Source organism: Littorina saxatilis, linkage group LG2 (assembly GCF_037325665.1).
Source record: "Littorina saxatilis isolate snail1 linkage group LG2, US_GU_Lsax_2.0, whole genome shotgun sequence".
In the NCBI taxonomy this organism is placed as follows: domain Eukaryota; kingdom Metazoa; phylum Mollusca; class Gastropoda; order Littorinimorpha; family Littorinidae; genus Littorina; species Littorina saxatilis.
In genome coordinates, this window is record NC_090246.1 from 101,451,148 (window position 1) to 101,463,647 (window position 12,500).

Below are 12,500 nucleotides of genomic sequence, written 5' to 3' on the forward strand. Positions count from 1 at the left end.
ATAAAATTAGCATGCAGAAACAAAGAGAATAATTCAAAATGATGCGCCCTTCAGCCAAGGTCTCCGAGGGTGGATAATGGAAATTTAATGATTATGAAAAGCACGAGGCATGTAGATGGAATTAGAAAATGTACTTCGGCGTAGTTCGGCAATGTCAGCATACAGAATGAAAGACGCCAAGAAAGTGATGATATTTCCATGGTAAGCACAATGCGACTGGTCTGACTGAGTCGCAGAGATGGAACGACCGCCATATATAATTATCTGAATAAAAGTTTAGCAATGCCATAAAAGACTAGGCGTGTGCAATATACCGCGGGAAGAAGACAAAGCCTTGGTCTCAAGGGGCGGAGGGCCATCGAGATAGCCGATCAGACTTGACTACAAGAGGAATGAAGTCACCAAGAAAGCAGCAGACAAGGGGCTGGTCAGCCAGATACGAGCTGACAGCCTTGCCCGCAGAGAATGGATGAAAGCCATACATCTGCAAAAGGAAAGGGCAGGGACTCGGAGACTTAGTGCTGGCAGTATACCAAACAAAGGACACCAACATGCTCCCAGAGAGTGGATAAAGATCGAAGCCACCAAGGTAGCCATAAAGAATGCCAGCATAATGGAAAATGTCGGCTTTTGTTTGAGGACATGGGCGCCGGACCGGGCGAAGAGTGGAGCATAGACGGATGAAAGTAATGAATACATGTACCTGGACTAAACTGACGCCTTCGAATCGAATTGCCCTTGGTGGTGGGTCAGTGATCTGCAGGCCGTTAGCCCTTTTCCCAAGGACAGAATGATTGCTAAGCATTTATATATTGTCTTCTTCCTTTTGGTTTAAACAATGTTTTATTAAATCAAACATGATACAAAAATACAACGATAAACAATAGGGACACGAACTCAAGCAAACGCTTATATTACGCGCCCTACGTAGTAGGAAAATAACGCAAATATGATGTCGGACAAGCAATACTTATCAATTGTTGAACTATCTACAAGAAGAGCATAGTTAAAGTAAATCAGAAAGAATAAGAAAAAGCTAGCAGGAGGAAGAGGGGGGAGGGTGGAGGAGGGAGGAGAAAACGGTAGGTACATATAAAAGATGAAGTTGGCAGCGCATACAAATAAGAATATACATAGTACATTATAAACCATAGTCCTGTGGCAAGTAAGCAGTAGCTCGATAAATATACATTTGAAAAATGCATATAAAATAAGGTTTGTTGGCTTGAATATGGGTACTGAGTCAAATCAACAGAAACGACCAGATTCATGGATAAACGATTGGACACTTTCAAAAACAAGCTTGTTAGTGCAAAGAGAAAGGTTTTCGCTACCATTTAACAATATTTCAACATGTCTGTAATTAACAGGAAGTGCGTTTATTGTAGACAGGCGAGCATCTACGTACAAAGGACAATGTGTCAAATAATGGTCAGCTGTTTCGTTCGGGTAGCCGCAAGCGCACTGTGGGTTTCCTTGTAGGTGGCGTTTACACAGGTCAGAATTCAAATTACTCATGTTTAGGCGCATTCTGCAGTGGTGAATCACTTCCAGTCTTTTACCACAGTAATAATAGGCAGGTACGTTATAATCAGGAGTAGATAAATAGCGTTTCAAATCGCTGATTGAGTTAGTTGTTTTGATGTTGTCTGGCAAGGTGTTCCACAGGACAGTAGTAGATGGTATAAAAGATCGGCGGTAAAATTCAGTTGTGCACATGGGGACTCTTCTTTCTAATGGTCTTCTATGATGGTAGGGGTTAACATCAGAAGTTAAAGGTGGCAAGAGATCTGATAAGTAATGAGGGCATTTGCCATATACCATCTTGTAATATAAAATCAGTTTGTGTCTGCTCCGTCTTTCTTTTAGGTTACAAAATCCGCTTTCTTTATACAGTTTATCGTGGCTTGTGCCGCGCACACCACCGATTATAGTCCGAATGGCTTCCAAATGTAGTTTTTCGAGTGCAGTTGACCAGTACTCTGCGCAGTTGTCCCATATGTTCTTCCTTTTGGTATATTGTCTACGCCCAGTCTCTGGGGACATTTGTCAAATTTCTTTTCTAAACTAAGGTGTCTTGCAACCAGCCAATCATAAGACATACGATATAAGACAAGAAATGAGAATTATAATCTTGGTCAGTCAGAAAGACGCGACAGAGGCTAACAAAACCTATGTGACACTTCGCATATATATGGCAAAAGACATGATATAAGACAAGACTTAACATTTTAATTATAAGCCTGGTCAGTCAAACGGACGGTAACAATGATTGACAAAACCTATGTGGCACTTTACAGGGTCAACATACGGCATAAAATAAGACATGCGAAAAAAGACAAAATATAAGACATAAGCTAGTTCATTCGCACAGACGCCAGCAGCGACTGACAAAACCTATTGACACTTTACAGTCTTACTATAAGAGCTAGACATGAAACATGTATCAAACGACAAGACATAAGACATAAGACCAGATAAGACATAACACAAGACATATAAGCTGAGTCAGCCTCGTTGATATGCCCACAGTAACTGTGAAAATGTTGTGACAGTTCAGATCGTGATCGATGTGCTGGCCCCAATGTCCATTACAGACTCAAGGAAATAATCAGTCCTGATCTGTTAATAATCAAAAAGACCCTGCAATGCATCTCCATTTTCCTGGCTCCAGCCGGAATAGACACGGTGGAAGCTACCAGGAATCCGTACGATGATTGTCATTGCAGAGAAGCCCAACAGTAGTTATGAGCTGTATGGACGAAACTACGAATGCAGATCTGTGCACACAGGTGAAAAGTGACGCGCACTCTTAGGTACACATGTACATACATCCACGGATGCACATAAACACGCACGCACGCACACGCGCACGCATTCATTCCCAAACGAGCTTAATTTAAACTGATCAACAAAATGCATTGGTCAAACTGATGCTGATGCTCTTTCTATCGTTCCCTCTCTCTTTGCTTTCTGTCTGTCTGTCTGTCTCTCTCTCTCTCTCTCTCTCTCTGTCTCTCTCTCTCTCTATCACTCTCTCTCTGGCTCTGTCTCTCTCTCGCTCTCTCTGTCTCTCTGTCTCTGTCTCTGTCTCTCTCTCTCTGTCTGTCTGTCTAATTTTCTGTCTTTCTCTCAATCGGTCTGTCTGTCTGTCTGTCTATCTGTCACTGTTCCTCTCTTTTTGCCGCCCCCCCTCTCTCTCTCTCTCTCTCTCTCTCTCTCTCTCTCTCTCTCTCTCTCTCTCTCTCTTTCGCACACTGAAGATTTATCTTTTTGTATTTTTCAATGCAAGGAAACAAGCGCGCACACAGCACATTCACGAGGAAACAAAGAAAACAATGAGTGAATGTACACTCGCTCTCCTGTTAGCATAGTGAATGTACACTCGCTCTCCTGTTAGCATAGTGAATGTACACTCGCTCTCCTGTTAGCATAGTGAATGTACACTCGCTCTCCTGTTAGCATAGTGAATGTACACTCGCTCTCCTGTTAGCATAGTGAATGTACACTCGCTCTCCTGTTAGCATAGTGAATGTACACTCGCTCTCCTGTTAGCATAGTGAATGTACACTCGCTCTCCTGTTAGCATAGTGAATGTACACTCGCTCTCCTGTTAGCATAGTGATCATTGGATAGCTGTTTTGAACATTGCACCCGCTTACAAGAAGTAAAATTATAACTGACATCATAATTTTCAGGAATAAAGTAATACAACATTTAGTATCAAATATTTGTCTGATGGCCAGTTCTCTTGCATGTTTTGTTAATAATTCTCCAGGGGTTGTCAACAGATGGGTTGGAGAATTATTGCAAAACCATCTCACAACCTTGACCTAAGGTTACAGCATATAGCATGTTGGTCCATTTCATAATCGTACGAAGACCTTCGAACAGACACGAGTCCATGCTTGCAAACGTGTGCACGCTCTAATAATAGCTTGTATAATTATATACAACAAAGGTTCAGTAATATCACAGTCTCTGTCAAATACCCTGAAAGCCAGGTGCCTGGTTATAACCCAGTATGATATAAAGTGTATAATGCTGGTTCTCCGAACATATGAGCAGGATGTAGTTAATGACTTTCAGACCAAAATAGATATAAATGTACTGAATGTTTTGAAGGACACGAACTAACAAGAAGGTTCAGCTACTCATGAATGACCAGGATTGCCGCAGCAAATACACTTAACCAGATGAGCCGACAAATGTGCTTCTTCAAGTCGCAATATCAATAATATCGGTATCTATCAAAATCCCCCGGAACCAGTTATAGAAAGCAGACAAATGCTGGCGCAGACAAAGAGATGACTACACAATGATCGGCGAATCTCATTTGGAAGACAAGGTACTAAAATGCACACACTGCTTCACGTAAACCATCAGTTTCTGATCACAGACACTGTCAGGCTTTTACACACAGTACAAACACCATTTCGTTTAAACACCCACCACTTGAGAACATCCTAGGTGCCCTAAAGAGCGCGCATTTTTCAAAGAATTTATTTTTGCGTGGCCAGCCAGATTGGATTGTCCAGTACCACAATCGGACGCCTCGTTTTGGCGCTAGAACTAACTTTTAAAATCTATAAATAATAAATTGACAGCTTGTAAAGCCTGTCTTACACTGTGCCGAATATCCTTACGAATATGAAAATGTTGTATTCGGCCAAAAAAGAGACGAATGGACAGGAAAAAATAGAGTAAAATCGAAGGCTTACGAATCCTTGCGAATGTCATACGAATGGTTGCGACTGCTTGCGAATGTCTACTGATCATTGCGATTGTATACGAATCCATATACGGATCTATTACGAACGTTGCGAGTGGCCTTGCGAGTGTTGCGAGTGCTTGCAAACATTTTACGAATAAAACGAGTATGCAATTCGCATTGTTCGTAATGTTGCTCTTACATTCTGGCGAATTGCCCTTGTGAATAGAATTCGCCAATAACTCGTAATGATCGGGATATGGTCGCAAGTGTTCTTAACCATTCGCCACCATTCGTCTCTTTTTGCAAACATTAGCAACATACTCCTAATATTCGCAAGGAAGTCATATTCTGAATGTTTCGCAACGTACTCGTAAGTATTCGCAAACCATTCGTAATCATCGTAAAGGTATGCGTAGCGCTCACAAGCATTCGTAAGGATTTTATTCGTGCACATTTTGCCAACATCTTGCGAATGGTTGCGAATTCATTACGAATTTCTCAGGAATGTTTTGACCATTTCTTCCCAATTCATAAGAATGTTGCGAAAGCCTTCCGAATGCTTGCGAGTGACTGCAATTGCTTGCGAATGTTTTAAAAACAGTAAGAATATCTTGCAAACGTCTTGCAACTAAACGGCGATTTTGATGCGTATGTATTCTCAATGATCGGAACACATTTGCAAGCACTCGCAACCATTTGTAAGACATTCGCAAGGATTGGTAAGGCTTCCAATTTTCTATATTATTCATGTCCATGTGTCTATTTTTTTGCCGAATACAACATGTTCATATTCGCAAGGATATTCGGCACAATGTAAAGACAGGCATAACGAATGGTTGCGAATGGCTTGCTAGCGCCACGAATACATAGCGATGATTACAAATGTCTTGCGAGTACTAACGAGTACGTTGCGAAAAAAAATAGCAATATGACTTCCTTGCAAATATTAGGAGCAAGTTGCTATGTTCAAAACAAGAGACGAATTGTAAGGAATAGTTAAGAACATTTACGAAAGTCTTGCGACCATGTCCCGATCATTGTGAATTATTGGAAAATGCTATTCACAAGGGCAATTCGGCACAGTGTAAGAGTAGCTTTACACACACATTGTTAAATCATACACGATTTCTTTTTTCATCCAGACAAGATCAGTACAACTCGAAGTTTTAAAAGTTTAAAAAAGGGAGCCCGGAAGCAGATCACACACAAAGGTCGTGTTTCCGCAAACAGACGAATTTTCTGCATATCGCTTGCTTGTTTGAAGTTCGTGTGACTCGCAGTCGTTTGTTGCATTTTAGATTCAGAGGTACACAATATTGTGCTATTGCAGATACCGCGAGTCGCATTGAAATCACAAACTGACGACTAAATTGTGAAAAAAAAGGAAAGTGCATCACACGGGTCCACGATGGCTCAGGGGTAAAATAAACCACGAAATCTGGTGTGTGGTTTACGCAAGCTTAATAGCCATTCAAACGAACTGTGTCATTTAAATGCAGTTAAATGCTATTGCAAGTGTGTTCCATAAGGTTAGAACGGCTTTTTTGTGAGAAGATGTAAATCTTTCTGCAAACCATTTGAAGCAGACTGGGACTTTAAAGACTGAGTAAAGGCGTAAATGTACTATAAACCAAGATCCGAGTTGTACTGCCCACGCAATGAAATTCCAAAGCTCTTTAACGTTCAACAGTTGAACTGAGATGAACACGTATGTTTATATTCAGGCAGACAAACGACAGACACACAGATGCATAAACTCTCTCTCCCTCCCCCCCCCTCTCTCTCTCTCCTTCTCTGCTTCTCTCTCTCTCTCTCTTTCTCTCTCCCTCTCTCTCTCTCCCTCTCAACCTCTTGCCCCTACAGACCCGGAGAAAATGGACATGCATGTAGAGTGTAAACGAATCCATCTTGCCCCTAAACAGGCCACGGCGGTTCGGCATGACGAGAAAATGGGGCAAATTGACAAATATTTATTGACGATAAGGAGAGAATGGCAATCAGGCGGAATCTCCACCCTAATTCCATCGTCGCTGTCTTCGTCTGCGATCAAGTGTGTGATTGGCTAGTTAAACCGCACTATTCCGCGCATGGTAGACGCCTGTTTATTGGCCGAGGGCAGGTTCTTCTTCGCTGCTGCGGGATTGCGATGCTTGCACTTAATAAGGTTATTCTCTGGAAGAGAGAAATTCTGCGAATAACGAGGGCTTGGATAAGTTATTAACATCATGCAATTATTGTGAGAGACAATTTGCTTCCAACGGGGTTTTGTTTTTGACGAATTGCTGGTATTGATGCTTTGTAAAGAGATTGTGACATACCTTTTAGGATTTTCTCCTTGTCATAAACAGGTGCTTCAAATAAACAACACGCAAGAAATGTTCAAAGCGTACGTACAGGTCAGTTTTGCAAACGATACAATGTGAATCTATTGGTATATAACACACAACTGTTAGAGTTCAATAGGGGAAGCTTGAATATAACACACTTAATATTGTATCTCTCTCGTGCCCTTTCCCTCCGTTGCCATGCTTCTCTCTCCCCACCCATCGTAAAGTCATTAATTTGCACACAAAATCCCATTCTTTAAGAAAACCTCTCCAAAGTCTTTTTAATTGAGCATGTCTTTCCAATTCTCTCAGGCCTCGTTGGATACCCTATCATGCCTTGTTAATTCTCCAATGTCATTTTGATTTGGCTGAGTCTCACTGATTTACGCCGCAACACATCCATCCATTATCAAACGACTGAATCAGGTTTGACGAAAAAAAAAAAGCGCTGAGTTTATATTTTTGTGCAGTTTGAATGCTTGGGGTTTTTCCACTTTTTGGTTCAATCTCCTGACAAAAGTGTCCTCGAATTTGTACTCTTAACGTTTTAGCTAGTTCAATGTACTTTTAAAATGGTAAAATCTGTTGTGCCGACGGATAAGCTTTATCGTGGACATTAGCATGTACAGTGCTTCTTTAAGTACTGTCTCACACAAAATTCAGAGCAGTCGACTTGAAAACAACCTGAGAGTGCGGTAAGTTCAGAGCTGTTGCGTCCCCAGTAAGGCCTGGCGCTCACCTATGTCATTTCAGCAGGACAGACGACGCACTGCAGATTATCCCAGCCCGCTACACGTTGCCTGAAAAGAAAACAGGCCAAGTACTCGTCATCGCAGCATCAATAGTATGCAGTGCGTCGTCTGTGCCGCTGATTCTGCGCAGGTATATTCTGCCCATAATCGCGATCGTCTCGTCAGTCTACTATTGGACGCGAGTGCGGACTTTGACGGATAACACTATTTCAAAAGGTACCTTCCTTCATGTGTTCATGGACCTAAATGGAGCTAAACACCATCACAGTTTTGTCCAGGTCTTTACATGTGTTCATGGACCTAAATGGAGCTAAACACCATCACAGTTTTGTCCAGGTCTTTACATGTGTTCATGGACCTAAATGGAGCTAAACACCATCACAGTTTTGTCCAGGTCTTTACATGTGTTCATGGACCTAAATGGAGCTAAACACCATCACAGTTTTGTCCAGGTCTTTACATGTGTTCATGGACCTAAATGGAGCTAAACACCATCACAGTTTTGTCCAGGTCTTTACATGTGTTCATGGACCTAAATGGAGCTAAACACCATCACAGTTTTGTCCAGGTCTTTACATGTGTTCATAGACCTAAAGGGAGCTAAACACCATCACAGTTTTGTCCAGGTCTTTACATGTGTTCATGGACCTAAAGGGAGCTAAACACCATCACAGTTTTGTCCAGGTCTTTACATGTGTTCATGGACCTAAATGGAGCTAAACACCATCACAGTTTTGTCCAGGTCTTTACATGGGATAAAAGCATCCATCGGCTGCGACACATACTAACTATCTATCTGGCTGTTTTTTGTGCAAAGACGAATATTTGTCTTTAATTCACTAATTTTGTAACTGAAATATATGCACACGAATTAGCAGAAAGGCTTTAGGAGGATGTTCTTTCCAAAAGTTAAAGCCTGGCACAATTTGTGGTGGTGTGCTCGATCATTGACGGAAAGAGATACCCTTAACGTAGCTCACCTAACACCGAAGCCTCTCCACTTTTTCACTTTCAACATTCTCATGTCTTTTCCCTGGCACCAACCGCTTACGCACGGACATATTGCTTAACGCTGACAGACAGACCTACTCACGCGAACGTCAACATTCCCTGGGAATGAGACTGAAAAACGAGTAGCGATCCTGTGCCGGGGTACATAGCTCTCAATCTTTCTTCCCTGGGCCTCAGTAAGCCGTATCATAATGTTGTGTGCGCATTTCGACATTGAAAGTATATATGCTATATATATGCTCTGAATTCGCCCAAACGATCTTGGGTTATTTTGTCTTTTAGACTGAAATAAAGCAAAGCCAGTGATGATGATTACGGCGATGACGGCAATGACGACAACGACGATGATGATGATGGTGATGATGATGGTGGTGGTACTAGTGCTGCTGCTTCTACAACTGCAACAACAAATTCTACTACTATTACTACTACTACTACTACTACTACTACTACTACTACTACTACTACTACTACTACTACTACTACTATTACTACGACTACTACTACTATTACTACTATTCCGTCGCGATATAACCTTCGTGGTTGAAAACGACATTAAACACCAAATAAAGAAAGAAAGAATTACTACTATTACTGCTATTACTACTACTACTACTACTACTACTACTACTACTACTACTAATACGGGAGGGGGGGGAGGGGGTCTATCGAACGTAGGAGTGCTCATGTGCTTAAAAACATGTTCCAGAACGACAGCACGCATTTCCCCATTCTCTGCGCCACTTCTTCTGCATTCCAGACGGGTCGTCGGTGCACTCTCCCACCAGGTCGCATCGTTCACACACACACACACACAAATTGGATCATTTATCAGCCTCTCCCAGACATCATTTCTCTGTAGTGCAGAGTTTTTCGACACAGATTAAGAAATCGACGATAAATACATGAGAGCCAGCGTCCTATAGCATGTGCTTCGAGTTCCACGCACTTAAAGCAGTATTGCCCGTTTGACTTGGAAAGTGCTACACATAGCTTCAAATACTTAAAATTGAGGCAGTTTAAACGTGGACGTAGGTCACATGGTTTTAAAAGTGAGGACATGGCGGTTCAAAACTAACCCTGCGCCCGTCCAGCACCGTACAGAAAAACAGAAAAAGAAAAGTAAAGAAAAGAAAAGGCATATAATGCGTATATATCGAGAACCTTTTCATCACTGCAACATAGTAAATGGATTTATTTCATTGTAAAATGGTAATAGAGTTATGGCCAAAGGCAAGCGCTCGCACACGCAGACAATGCCTCTGGAAGTATAAGAAAACGTATCTGAAATTGCTCACCAGCGTTGCAAGAATTCGTGTTGCATGCACAGGAATCTGCACGAAAGCGACAATTCAAGGCTAAATCGGGACTCCATCCCAGAACAAGTGTTCCAATGACACTACATTGACATTCAACAGCCTCATCTGGTCAGCTGTCCTTCCACTGGAAAAGAGAACGGCAGACCTCCAGCCATTTTTTGACTCCGTATTTACGCAAGAAAGATTCGCCTATAACACTTCAGTATGGGTGTGAGGATTCTGTAATTGCTTTGCCCGTTCCTATTGTTGAGTGCGAGTGTTGAATTAACTTTTGTGACAAAAGAAGTGTCATCTGTTTTGTTTTGTTTTTTCTACGTGCAGTTGCGACCTGTTCCTCCTTCGTAAAAACAAATGTCCTTCTCTAGATGTAATTGTTTTCAAGGTGGTGGTATTCCACTTTAAATGTCAACTCGACATCTCGTAAATGTATCATTTTTGGGAGTAGGAACAAGGTGACCCCTCTTTATCTTCGTCAAGGTGAAATTCAGACATCCACAGCACTGATAATATTGACCCTGTTGTATTGCGTCAAGGTGAAATTCAGACATCCACAGCACTGACAATATTGACCCTGTTGTATTGCGTCAAGGTGAAATTCAGACATCCACAGCACTGATAATATTGACCCTGTTGTATTGCGTCAAGGTGAAATTCAGACATCCACAGCACTGATAATATTGACCCTGTTGTATTGCGTCAAGGTGAAATTCAGACATCCACAGCATCGATAATATTGACCCTGTTGTATTGCGTCAAGGTGAAATTCAGACATCCACAGCACTGATAATATTGACCCTGTTGTATTGCGTCAAGGTGAAATTCAGGCATCCACAGCACTGATGATATTGACCCTGTTGTATTGCGTCAAGGTGAAATTCAGACATCCACAGCACTGATAATATTGACCCTGTTGTATTGCGTCAAGGTGAAATTCAGGCATCCACAGCACTGATGATATTGACCCTGTTGTATTGCGTCAAGGTGAAATTCAGACATCCACAGCACTGATAATATTGACCCTGTTGTATTGCGTCAAGGTGAAATTCAGACATCCACAGCACTGATAATATTGACCCTGTTGTATTGCGTCAAGGTGAAATTCAGACATCCACAGCACTGATAATATTGACCCTGTTGTATTGCGTCAAGGTGAAATTCAGGCATCCACAGCACTGATAATATTGACCCTGTTGTATTGCGTCAAGGTGAAATTCAGACATCCACAGCACTGATAATATTGACCCTGTTGTATTGCGTCAAGGTGAAATTCAGACATCCACAGCACTGATAATATTGACCCTGTTGTATTGCGTCAAGGTGAAATTCAGGCATCCACAGCACTGATAATATTGACCCTGTTGTATTGCGTCAAGGTGAAATTCAGACATCCACAGCACTGATAATATTGACCCTGTTGTATTGCGTCAAGGTGAAATTCAGACATCCACAGCACTGATAATATTGACCCTGTTGTATTGCGTAAGTACGGCAAAGACGGTCAACAAAAAAACCCACAAGTTAACCAACCAACAAACCAAAAATACAAAACCCAAAAACTAACAAAAAAAACTGAAAAACTAATTCACCAACGTCATGTGCGGTAAAGACAGCCTCTCTTCACCCCCATTATTTTCCAATTAACATCAAATCATACTAGGCATGAACTTTCATTTAGTTTCAATGCCTTTTTACATCACATGTCACCTGCTTAACTCCTCTTGGCGAGGGGAAACTTTACACCCCCCTTCGATCCTTGCCAATTTGACCCTATCGAAACTGTTCTTTGAGAATCGGATGGATGAGTCTTCTTCTTCTTCTTCTGCGTTCGTGGGCTGAAACTCCCACGTGCACTCGTGTTTTTGCACGAGTGGAATTTTACGTGTATGACCGTTTTTACCCCGCCATTTAGGCAGCCATACGCCGCTTTCGGAGGAAGCATGCTGGGTATTTTTGTGTTTCTATAACCCACCGAACTCTGACATGGATTACAGGATCTTTTTCGTGCGCACTTGGTCTTGTGCTTGCGTGTACACACGAAGGGGGATAAGCCACTAGCAGGTCTGCACATAAGTTGACCTGGGAGATCGGAAAAATCTCCACACTTAACCCACCAGGCGGCCGCGGCCGGGATTCGAACCCTCGACCTTCCGCTTTGGAGGCCGACGTCTTACCACCACGCCACAGCGCCCGTCTGCATGGATGAGTCAAAGCGTGGTTGACGTTCTCATCAGCTCATTGCCATTTCGCCCATGGATATCAATATTGCCCTTTGATTTCAATCCATGAATAAAACGGATACGACAAAGAGACATCGACATCCTACTTCACCAATTCGCAATACGCAAAGATCCCTTCAATTCTATTTAAATTTAAAATG

At 42.0% G+C, this 12,500-nt stretch overlaps 1 protein-coding gene across 1 annotated transcript in view; it reads right to left on the reverse strand.

Moving 5' to 3' along the window:
* LOC138960362 (tachykinin-like peptides receptor 99D) overlaps window positions 1-12,500 on the reverse strand; it is a 313,550-nt gene that overhangs the window by 231,573 nt on the left and 69,477 nt on the right. The gene's annotated exons all lie outside the window — the stretch shown is intronic.